Source organism: Dendropsophus ebraccatus, unplaced genomic scaffold (genome assembly GCF_027789765.1).
Source record: "Dendropsophus ebraccatus isolate aDenEbr1 unplaced genomic scaffold, aDenEbr1.pat pat_scaffold_1536_ctg1, whole genome shotgun sequence".
Lineage (NCBI taxonomy): Eukaryota > Metazoa > Chordata > Amphibia > Anura > Hylidae > Dendropsophus > Dendropsophus ebraccatus.
In genome coordinates, this window is record NW_027208958.1 from 10,522 (window position 1) to 23,494 (window position 12,973).

The window sequence follows — 12,973 nt, forward strand, 5'->3', positions numbered from 1 at the left end:
AGGATATTTCTCCCCCTAGGACATATGATGCTGCAGGTTATTACTCCCCCTAGGACATATGATGCTGCAGGTTATTACTCCCCCTAGGACATATGATGCAGCAGGTTATTACTCCCCCTAGGACATGTGACACTGCAGGTTATTACTCCCCCTAGGACATGTGACACTGCAGGTTATTACTCCCCCTAGGACATATGACACTGCAGGTTATTACTCCCCCTAGGACATATGATGCTGCAGGTTATTACTCCCCCTAGCACATATATGCTTCAGGTTATTACTCCCCCTAGGACATATGATGCTGCAGGTTATTACTCCCCCTAGGACATATGATGCTGCAGGTTATTACTCCCCCTAGCACATATATGCTTCAGGTTATTACCCCCCCCCCCCCCCAGGACATATGATGCTGCAGGTTATTCCTCCACCTAGGACATATGATGCTGCAGGATATTTCTCCCCCTAGCACATATATGCTTCAGGTTATTACTCCCACTAGGACATATGATGCTGCAGGTTATTACTCCCCCTAGGACATATGATGCAGCAGGTTATTACTCTCCCTAGGACATATGACACTGCAGGTTATTACTTCCCCTAGGACATATGACACTGCAGGTTATTACTCCCCCTAGCACATATATGCTTCAGGTTATTACTCCCACTAGGACATATGATGCTGCAGGTTATTACTCCCCCTAGGACATATGATGCTGCAGGTTATTACTCCCCCTAGGACATATGATGCTGCAGGTTATTACTCCCCCTAGCACATATATGCTTCAGGTCATTACTCCCCCCAGGACATAGGATACTGCAGGTTATTACTCCCCCTAGCACATATATGCTTCAGGTTATTACTCCCCCCACCCCCGGTTGCCAGAGCTGTCAGACAACCAGTGTATAGAGACAATACTCTCAGCATTAGGATCTGACACTTACCAGACAGTCAGCACATCTTGAAGTCTTTTGGCACTGCTTAGCAGAGACTTCTGGATACAGTAATACCCCAACGTGCCATTAGTTCCAGCAATCTCCACGTGAAGCACTTGGTGGCTGACGGACCTAAGGTGACATTATGAAGAATGACACAGAGGACGCTAGTATAGACATGAAACAATACATACAAGGTGTGGGGCCAAAATGGAGCCCTTCATTGTGGATAAACACCTGACAACATATTTGGACAGTGGCCCCTCAACCAGTGGCTATAGGACCCCTTCCGCCGTGGCTCAACATAGGATAAGGGCTGAAAATTGAGGTGATTGAAGACATCTTTTTTTACCATAGAACAGGGCCCATAAGGATGGTATAACATAAGGATAGTATATTATATGGATGGTATATATGCATTGTATATCATATAGATGGTACAGTATATGGATTGTATATTACATAGAAAATAAGACATAGTGCCTCTTTGGGAGCAAAAATTAATATAAGGCACTGTCTTATTTTCGGGGAATGTCTAATTTCTGTCCCCCGGCCTCCCACGTCAGGACAAAAGGTTAACCACGGCCCCTGAGGAAGCATCTTGTATGCAAAAAGTATGTTGGGGTAGAATGCTGCCCACACACAGACCATGGGTGAGTGTTCATTGCAATAGTAGTTACTGAGCCATAATTTGGTATGTTTATTGGGGCCCATTTTACTGTGATCAATACTTGAGATGATATAGCAGTGGGTTCAGGTCTGAGTATTTGCCTAAGCACATAAGTCAATGTAATGACAACGGAAAAACCACGGCCAGGTATCCATCCACAGACAGCTGATATGAATCATTTACTGGGACTCAGTGATCATTGCACCAGCACCTACACATATCGGCTACACACCCCTTACTCTCCCTTTCTGTGGGTGGCAGTTCGGATAGTCCGGGTGGGTCATCATGTGACAAAAGCGCAAGGGACCCACCACAGCCCGGCAGGTCACCGACCATTGGGGAACAATACAGTCAGCCACAACTAAAAGCAGGTGTAACACCAAACCTATGTGCTGAACTAGCACTGACGTCACGACATTACCATCACCGACTGAGCTGTACTATACCACCGACCAACCATCACAGAAGTGGCGTCACCAGGAACAAATTAGTGAGTGACCAGTCAAGTAGCACCACATATACGCTAGATGTCTCCTCTGTTATATACTAGATGTCTCTACCGTTATATACCAGATGTCTCCTCCGTTATATACCAGATGTCTCCTCCGTTATATACTAGATGTCTCCTGTTATATACCAGATGTCTCCTCCGTTATATACCAGATGTCTCCTCCGTTATATACCAGATGTCTCCTCCGTTATATACCAGATGTCTCTACCGTTATATACTAGATGTCTCCTCCGTTATATACCAGATGTCTCCTCCGTTATATACTAGATGTCTCCTCCGTTATATATCAGATGTCTCCTCCGTTATATACTAGATGTCTCCTCTGTTATATACTAGATGTCTCCGTTATATACTAGATGTCTCCTCCGTTATATACTAGATGTCTCCTCCATTATATACTAGATGTCTCCTCCGTTATATACCAGATGTCTCCTCCGTTATATACTAGATGTCTCCTCCATTATATACCAGATGTCTCCTCCGTTATACATTAGATGTCTCCTCCGTTATATACCAGATGTCTCCTCTGTTATATACCAGATGTCTCCTCCGTTATATACCAGATGTCTCCTCTGTTATATACCAGATGTCTCCTCCGTTATATACCAGATGTCTCCTCCATTATATACTAGATGTCTCCTCCGTTATATACTAGATGTCTCCTCCATTATATACTAGATGTCTCCTCCGTTATATACCAGATGTCTCCTCCGTTATATACTAGATGTCTCTACCATTATATACTAGATGTTTCCTCCGTTATATACCAGATGTCTCCTCCGTTATATACTAGATGTCTCCTCTGTTATATACCAGATGTCTCCTCCGTTATACACCAGATGTCTCCTCCGTTATATACCAGATGTCTCCTCCGTTATATACCAGATGTCTCCTCCGTTATATACTAGATGTCTCCTCCGTTATATACTAGATGTCTCCTCTGTTATATACCAGATGTCTCCTCCGTTATACACTAGATGTCTCCTCCGTTATATACTAGATGTCTCCTCCATTATATACTAGATGTCTCCTCCGTTATACACCAGATGTCTCCTCCGTTATATACTAGATGTCTCCTCCGTTATATCCTAGATGTCTCCTCCGTTATATACTAGATGTCTCCTCCGTTATATACCAGATGTCTCCTCCGTTATATACTAGATGTCTCCTCCATTGTATACCAGATGTCTCCTCCGTTATATACCAGATGTCTCCTCCGTTATATACCAGATGTCTCCTCCGTTATATACCAGATGTCTCCTCTGTTATATACCAGATGTCTCCTCCGTTATATACCAGATGTCTCCTCCGTTATATACTAGATGTCTCCTCCGTTATATACCAGATGTCTCCTCCGTTATATACTAGATGTCTCCTCCGTTATATATCAGATGTCTCCTCCGTTATATACTAGATGTCTCCTCTGTTATATACTAGATGTCTCCGTTATATACTAGATGTCTCCTCCATTATATACTAGATGTCTCCTCCGTTATATACCAGATGTCTCCTCCGTTATATACTAGATGTCTCCTCCATTATATACCAGATGTCTCCTCCGTTATACATTAGATGTCTCCTCCGTTATATACCAGATGTCTCCTCCGTTATATACCAGATGTCTCCTCTGTTATATACCAGATGTCTCCTCCGTTATATACCAGATGTCTCCTCTGTTATATACTAGATGTCTCCTCCGTTATACATTAGATGTCTCCTCAGTTATATACCAGATGTCTCCTCCGTTATATACCAGATGTCTCCTCCATTATATACTAGATGTCTCCTCCGTTATATACCAGATGTCTCCTCCGTTATATACTAGATGTCTCTACCATTATATACTAGATGTTTCCTCCGTTATATACCAGATGTCTCCTCCATTATATACTAGATGTCTCCTCCGTTATACACCAGATGTCTCCTCCGTTATATACCAGATGTCTCCTCCGTTATATACCAGATATCTCCTCCGTTATATACCAGATGTCTCCTCTGTTATATACCAGATGTCTCCTCCGTTATACACCAGATGTCTCCTCTGTTATATACCAGATGTCTCCTCCGTTATACACCAGATGTCTCCTCCATTATATACTAGATGTCTCCTCCGTTATATACCAGATGTCTCCTCCATTATATACCAGATGTCTCCTCCATTATATACTAGATGTCTCCTCCGTTATATACCAGATGTCTCCTCCATTATATACCAGATGTCTCCTCCGTTATATACTAGATGTCTCCTCCGTTATATACCAGATGTCTCCTCCGTTATATACTAGATGTCTCCTCCGTTATATACTAGATGTCTCCTCCGTTATATACTAGATGTCTCCTCCGTTATATACCAGATGTCTCCTCCGTTATACACCAGATGTCTCCTCCGTTATATACTAGATGTCTCCTCCATTATATACTAGATGTCTCCTCCGTTATACACCAGATGTCTCCTCCGTTATATACCAGATGTCTCCTCCGTTATATACTAGATGTCTCCTCTGTTATATACTAGATGTCTCCTCCGTTATATACTAGATGTCTCCTCCATTATATACTAGATGTCTCCTCCGTTATATACCAGATGTCTCCTCCGTTATATACTAGATGTCTCTACCATTATATACTAGATGTTTCCTCCGTTATATACCAGATGTCTCCTCCATTATATACTAGATGTCTCCTCCGTTATACACCAGATGTCTCCTCCGTTATATACCAGATGTCTCCTCCGTTATATACTAGATGTCTCCTCTGTTATATACTAGATGTCTCCTCCGTTATATACTAGATGTCTCCTCTATTATACTAGATGTCTCCTCCATTATATACCAGATGTCTCCTCCATTATATACTAGATGTCTCCTCCGTTATATACCAGATGTCCTCCTCCGTTATATACTAGATGTCTCCTCCGTTATATACTAGATGTCTCTACCGTTATATACTAGATGTCTCCTCTGTTATATACCAGATGTCTCCTCGTTATATACTAGATGTCTCCTCTGTTATATACCAGATGTCTCCTCCGTTATATTATTAGATGTCTCCTCCGTTATATACCAGATGTCTCCTCCGTTATATACTAGATGTCTCCTCCGTTATATACCAGATGTCTCCTCCGGTTATATACCAGATGTCTCCTCCGTTATATACCAGATGTCTCCTCTGTTATATACTAGATGTCTCCTCTGTTATATACTAGATATCTCCTCCGTTATATACTAGATGTCTCCTCCGTTATATACTAGATGTCTCCGTTATACACTAGATGTCTCCTCCGTTATACACCAGATGTCTCCTCCGTTATACACCAGATGTCTCCTCCGTTATATACTAGATGTCTCCTCCGTTATATACTAGATGTCTCCTCTGTTATATACCAGATGTCTCCTCCGTTATATACCAGATGTCTCCGTTATACACCAGATGTCTCCTCTGTTATATACCAGATGTCTCCTCCGTTATACACCAGATGTCTCCTCCATTATATACTAGATGTCTCCTCCGTTATATACCAGATGTCTCCTCCATTATATACTAGATGTCTCCTCCGTTATATACCAGATGTCTCCTCCGTTATATACCAGATGTCTCCTCCGTTATATACCAGATGTCTCCTCCGTTATATACTAGATGTCTCCTCCGTTATCATACTAGATGTCTCCTCCGTTATATACTAGATGTCTCCTCCGTTATATACCAGATGTCTCCTCCGTATACACCAGATGTCTCCTCCGTTATATACTAGATGTCTCCTCCATTATATACTAGATGTCTCCTCCGTTATACACCAGATGTCCTCTCCGTTATATACCAGATGTCTCCTCCGTTATATACTAGATGTCCTCCTCTGTTATATACTAGATGTCTCCTCCGTTATATACTAGATGTCTCCTCCATTATATACTAGATGTCTCCTCCGTTATATACCAGATGTCTCCTCCGTTATATACTAGATGTCTCTACCATTATATACTAGATGTTTCCTCCGTTATATACCAGATGTCTCCTCCATTATATACTAGATGTTCTCCTCCGTTATACACCAGATGTCTCCTCCGTTATATACCAGATGTCTCCTCCGTTATATACTAGATGTCTCCTCTGTTATATACTAGATGTCTCCTCCGTTATATACTAGATGTCTCCTCTATTATATACTAGATGTCTCCTCCATTATATACCAGATGTCTCCTCCATTATATACTAGATGTCTCCTCCGTTATATACCAGATGTCTCCTCCGTTATATACTAGATGTCTCCTCCGTTATATACTAGATGTCTCTACCGTTATATACTAGATGTCTCCTCTGTTATATACCAGATGTCTCCTCCGTTATATACTAGATGTCTCCTCTGTTATATACCAGATGTCTCCTCCGTTATATATTAGATGTCTCCTCCGTTATATACCAGATGTCTCCTCCGTTATATACTAGATGTCTCCTCCGTTATATACCAGATGTCTCCTCCGTTATATACCAGATGTCTCCTCTGTTATATACTAGATGTCTCCTCTGTTATATACTAGATGTCTCCTCCGTTATATACTAGATGTCTCCTCCGTTATATAATAGATGTCTCCGTTATACACTAGATGTCTCCTCCGTTATACACCAGATGTCTCCTCCGTTATACACCAGATGTCTCCTCCGTTATATACTAGATGTCTCCTCCGTTATATACTAGATGTCTCCTCTGTTATATACCAGATGTCTCCTCCGTTATATACCAGATGTCTCAGTTATATACTAGATGTCTCCTCCGTTATATACCAGATGTCTCCTCTGTTATATACTAGATGTCTCCTCTGTTATATACTAGATGTCTCCTCTGTTATATACTAGATGTCTCCTCTGTTATATACCAGATGTCTTCTCCGTTATACACCAGATGTCTCCTCCGTTATATACTAGATGTCTCCTCCGTTATATACCAGATGTCTCCTCCATTATATACTAGATGTCTCCTCCGTTATATACCAGATGTCTCCTCCGTTATACACCAGATGTCTCCTCCGTTATACACCAGATGTCTCCTCCGTTATATACTAGATGTCTCCTCCGTTATATACCAGATGTCTCCGTTATACACTAGATGTCTCCTCCGTTATATACTAGATGTCTCAGTTATATACCAGATGTCTCCTCCGTTATATACTAGATGTCTCCTCCGTTATACATTAGATGTCTCCTCCGTTATATACCAGATGTCTCCTCCGTTATATACTAGATGTCTCCTCCGTTATATACCAGATGTCTCCTCTGTTATATACTAGATGTCTCCTCTGTTATATACCAGATGTCTCCTCGGTTATATACTAGATGTCTCCTCCGTTATATACCAGATGTCTCCTCCGTTATAGTAGATCATGGAGGAGGCGTATAGTATATGACAGAGGGGACATATAGTAGATAATGGAGGAGACGATTAGTATAAATAAAGAACCTTTTAGACCAGAATAAAGAGGTAATAACATTGAGGAAACCTAGTGATCCAGACATTAGAATCCTGCACCAGACGGACCACTTCCTTTATGTGCTATGTCTCCTTTATTATATATTGCTTCCATAGGCAGATTATAATGAGGGCAATCTGGGCTAGTGCCTGGGGCCCAGAGCTGATGCCGCACACCTCTGTCCTGCGATCCGGTCCTTCCAGGGATCGAGTGCTGCTCATCATTCAGTGGCCACGTGCAGGCACGTCTGCTAGAGCGCCTTCTGGCCAGTGATGTTCCTTTCCTGGAAGCACACCGGCGCGGAGGAGCGAGGAGCGGAGGCCAGAAGAGGAGAGCGACATAGCTCTTTAGCTCCAGGAGAATGAAACACTACTGGGAAGTGATGTGACAGGTAAGTTTACTTTTATTATTTTTTTTTCTTGCTTCTACTGTATGGTTCCTAACCATTATCAGACATTGAATGTAGCTCACAAGGTGTAAAGGTCAGGACCACTGTATTAGGGTCATATGACCTCTGGGCCTTCTTTTATTGCTCTCTATGAAAAAAGAAGTCAGTGCATAAAATAACCTGAGGTGGGTGCCGTCAGCATCCCACTAGATAGAAAAGTCTACCTAAGGTACCTGATAAATCCCATCTCTTCACAGCTTAAGGTCGCCACTTCTTCATTGGCCATGGATGAGCAAACCAGCCGCCATGTTTGTTCTCGCTCATCAAACACACTGAGACGATAATCTGGAGAATTTACCTGGACTGAACAGTAAAGACAGCAATGACCCCACAACAAGTGAGGTGGAGGCCTTCATGCCAAAAATCTAAATATTCTCATTAGTGACTGAACATGAAGAGTCTGATAGTAAATCAGTGACTGTCTACATGGAGAGCCTGATAGTGATAATAAATCAGTGACTGTCTACATGGAGAGCCTGATAGTAATAATAAATCAGTGACTGTCTAGATAGAGAGTCTGATAGTAAATCAGTGACTGTCTACGTGGAGAGCCTGATAGTGATAATAAATCAGTGACTGTCTACATGGAGAGCCTGATAGTAATAATAAATCAGTGACTGTCTAGATAGAGAGTCTGATAGTAAATCAGTGACTGTCTACATGGAGAGCCTGATAGTGATAATAAATCAGTGACTGTCTAGATAGAGAGTCTGATAGTAAATCAGTGACTGTCTACGTGGAGAGCCTGATAGTGATAATAAATCAGTGACTGTCTACATGGAGAGCCTGATAGTGATAGTTATTCAGTGACTGTCTACATGTGTGGTGTCCCACCACGGGTGTTGCTTTTGGTTATACCCTTCGTAAAAGCCTGTACTTTTAAAGGACAAGTGCCATGAAAAACTTTTTCCCAGTAATTGAAGCACATTACAAAGTTATATAACTCTGTAATGTGCTTCAATCACCTCTCTGCCTCCCTTCCCTGTCTTTTCCCCCCTCCACCCCCCCCCCCCCAGGAAGTGTCCTGACTCACACAGACCTGATTACTGTCGTCACCGTCACCAAGCTCTTCTCTCAGCTCCTTCTCCTGTTACACTAGCCTCCCCCCTCCCCTGCCTTGTCAGGTGACAGGCTTGCTCAGCTCCCATTGGCTGAACAACTGCAAGCCATCACTTGTCATATCTCACTTGTTTATCTTCCCTCTGACTGACCCTGGCACATAGGCAGCTCCCCCCTCCCCTCATACCCTCTCTCCTGCTACCGTGGACTCAGTGAAGGAGTCATGTCACTAGAGAAGATAAGCTGAGCAAGCAGAGTCACCTGACAAGGAGGGGAGGGGGAGGCTGGTGTAACAGGAGCTAGAGCAGCCCTACTGCTGATCACTCATCCTCACAAGAAGGAGCTGCCTGGTGACGGTGACAACAGTAATCAGGTCTGTGTGAGTCAGGACACTTCCTGGTGGAGGGGGGAAAAGACAGGGAAGGGAGGCAGATAGGTGATTGAAGCATATTACACAGTTATATAACTTTGTAATGTGCTTCACTTACTGGGAAAAAGTTTTTCATGGCACTTGTCCTTTAAGAGTAAGTGGTAATGTAGTAGTACCAGAGTTTTGCCAAAAGATGTCGTTATTGCAAGTATGTATACCCAGATATTGCACAGCTGTAGTACCCAAAGGGTTATTGTTTGTTTATGTACCACATGGGTCTGTACACCAATGAGAGTTCTTTCTTCTTCTCACCAATTATCTCTCTCTTTACTTTTACATACGCACTTCTCACCCACTCACAGCACAGGTTACACATGCTGTAAGAAGTAAGTCACATGGGTAGAGGAAGTGTATGGTCTTTTTGCCTTCAGAGGTAGGACACTCCATACAGTTTCCCCTCAAGCAACCTCACTCCACACTATGCAGTGTTAAGCTTCCAGTAGAGGGAACAAGTAAGGCATCATCCTAACCCACGCCATGGACAAAGAGTCAAAAGGGAGATCGGGGCGCTTTCTAGTGTAGTATCTAAGCACAATTCGATGTGAACTACAAGAGGTGAACAACAATACAAACAACAACGGACAAAGAGGAACACAGTGCAGGACAGTATCCGCAAAGGAGTAAGAAACTGATCCGGATAGAGCAAAGTTGCTAGAAGCCTCTGAACTCTATCTGTGATTCCTTGTCAAGTAAATGCAGATGTGTAATCAGGCGACTACAGGACCAAGGGTTCAAATCCACACCAGAATACGGTAAGCGCAGGAGTATACACATTTGCACACAGCGGTGCAGCCAGGAATCATCCAAGGGTAGATGGCGTAATAGGCATATGTTTCTTTTATTGCAACGCGTTTCGGCCCTATATTATCCAACATGGGCCTTATCAAGCAACCCTTGGATGATTCCTGGCTGCACCGCTGTGTGCAAATGTGTATACTCCTGCGCTTACCGTATTCTGGTGTGGATTTGACCCTTGGTCCTGTAGTCGCCTGATTACACATCTGCATTTGCTTCTCCCACCGTTGGTGGTGACGTCCCCCAGTACAGCTGCGGAGTACCCTCTTTCACGCTGCATTTAGAGTTGTGCCTAAAATTCGCACAACCTACCCAGGTGAGTGGATCCCTGTAAGATCTCTTTTCCATCCACCTGGCCATCTTTTATTACACGAGGAAGCGCCCCCTGTCTCCCTTCTTTTCATTCCTTGTCAAGTACCAACACAGCACACACACCTTCCTTGGGTCATCTCACCTTTCTGTGGGTGGCAGTGCCAATAGTCCGGGAGGGTCACTACTCCACCCCGGACCACCATGATAAGTACCCAAGGGACCCCCTCACAGCCCGGCAGGTCACTGTCCACAGGGGAACAAGGTATAGCCAGCCCACTAAAATAAAAGCAGGTGTGCCAGCATACCTTTGTGCCCAACCTGCACTGGCGTCAGGACAAATTACCACCGGGCACAACTATACCTTGGCTAACCACCACAGGACTGGCGTCATGCTTAATCCTCTGGCAAGTGACCGGCCATACCTCCACACCGGGGGTCACCACACATGGAGAGTCTGATAGTGATAGTAAATCAGTGACTGTCTACATGGAATAAAAGAGAAAAGGGGGAAGGGCGCTTCCTAGTGCAATATTGTAATGAATAAATAAAAGACGTGCAGAGAATGTCCCTCAATGCATTCACCTTATTATGTTGTGCGATAATTATAGGCGCAACACTATATCACACATAAATCCAATACCGCAGCTCAGCACAGGATCATCCACACAGCGTATGGAGTGAAGTACACGAAGAGAGCAGGATCCTTAAAAGACTTTAGGAACCAAAGGTGATCCTCTACAATGCTTGGCGCAGGTATAAACACTAGGATTGGGTAGTCAATGGTATATACTACCTGGGCCCAAATACCCAGGTAGTGTGTGATGCACAGAATCGGCAAAAAAGTGCAATATATTGTGCAACTGCTTTGTTTGCACCTTTTACTACTCCCTCCAGGGACAGTAGCCCAGTTACCTGCTGCCACCTAGGGCGGATGTGGTATATACCATTGACTACCCATTCCTAGCGTTTATACCTGCGCCATGCAATCTAGAGGATCACCTTTGGTTACTAAAGTCTTTTAAGGATCCTGCTCTCTTCGTGTACATGGAGTGAAGAGTCACTGTCTTTTTAGTTTTTTGCAGAAACAAATACTACAGGCGATTTAAAAAAACTTTGTAATGGGGTTTATTAGGCAAGTGTGCCATTATCTGCATTCAGAGAGACTTTCCCCAGGTCCATCCCCCCCTCCCTCTTCTCTCTCATTCACTGCTCATTATCAGGAAATCTGACTCTTTTACATCAGTCGAGTCCTATCCTATCCTGTAGAGGGGAGGGGGGAGGAGGGAGATTAGTCGCCAGCAGAGAGCAGAGAACAAGGATTACACAGCGGGAGCTGCATGAAAGCGGTATTCAGAGGTCAGAGTGGTCAGTGTGAACTGTCAGAGGAGATAGCCTGTGATGTAGCTGTAAATTAACTCTTTGTTGTCCTGTTTTGGTGCTTCATCTCCCTCCACCCCTCCCCTCTCCATAGAAAATCATGAAGACAGGGGGGAGAGCTTCAAACTGCTTTTTCATGATATAAATGCATTTTTTCGGCTAATAAACTTAATTACAAAGTTTCTTAAAATCACCTGTATTATTATTATTATTATTATATTATTATTTCTGCAAAAAAATTTAAACAGTGACACTTGAATGGACAAAAGAATTCAATGGTATAATCATTTGGATACTACACTGTGACAGTCTGTCAGTTTCTAACTATACATTTAAAGTGCTTGTCCACTTTTATAATCCCTTAGCAATAGACAGACTTCCAGTTATAATCTACAGGGACGCCTGAGCTCATCATTCCACTCAATGAGCCACCAGGTCCTTTAAAGCAAAGGCACTATTACTAGTCATTCTATAACGTATGGAAGCCATTCTCTGTAATAATCTACTAGCAGGGAAACTAATATTGGACAGGACTCCACTTTATACCGCATTCCTCCCCAAGCATTCCTTACAACACACGCACAAGATAAATTACCTGCATAGAGATATAGGTTGTCGTTCCTCAGCACGTACGTCACTGTGAGGACAGAAATATAAGGTGATTACAGTATAACCAGTCACTGTTCCTCAGATATATAGCTATCAGTAGGGTATATAGTTACAGTATAACCAGTCATTGTTCCTCAGATATTACAGCTATCAGTATGGTATATAGTTACAGTATAACCAGTCACTGTTCCTCAGATATTATAGCTATCAGTAGGGTATATAGTTACAGTATAACCAGTCATTGTTCCTCAGATGTTATAACTATCAGTAGGGTATATAGTTACAGTATAACCAGTCATTGTTTCTCAGATATTATAGCTATCAGTAGGGTATATAGTTACAGTATAACCAGTCACTGTTCCTCAGA

At 42.9% G+C, this 12,973-nt stretch overlaps 1 long non-coding RNA gene across 1 annotated transcript; it reads right to left on the bottom strand.

Moving 5' to 3' along the window:
• Positions 1-948: 948 nt before the first annotated feature.
• LOC138775321 (uncharacterized) lies at positions 949-12,636 on the bottom strand. Its single transcript, XR_011360538.1, has 3 exons — positions 12,593-12,636; positions 8,198-8,327; positions 949-1,065 (listed from the first exon to the last, which is right to left on the bottom strand). It is a non-coding gene; the product is annotated as an uncharacterized lncRNA (long non-coding RNA).
• Positions 12,637-12,973: the final 337 nt, after the last annotated feature.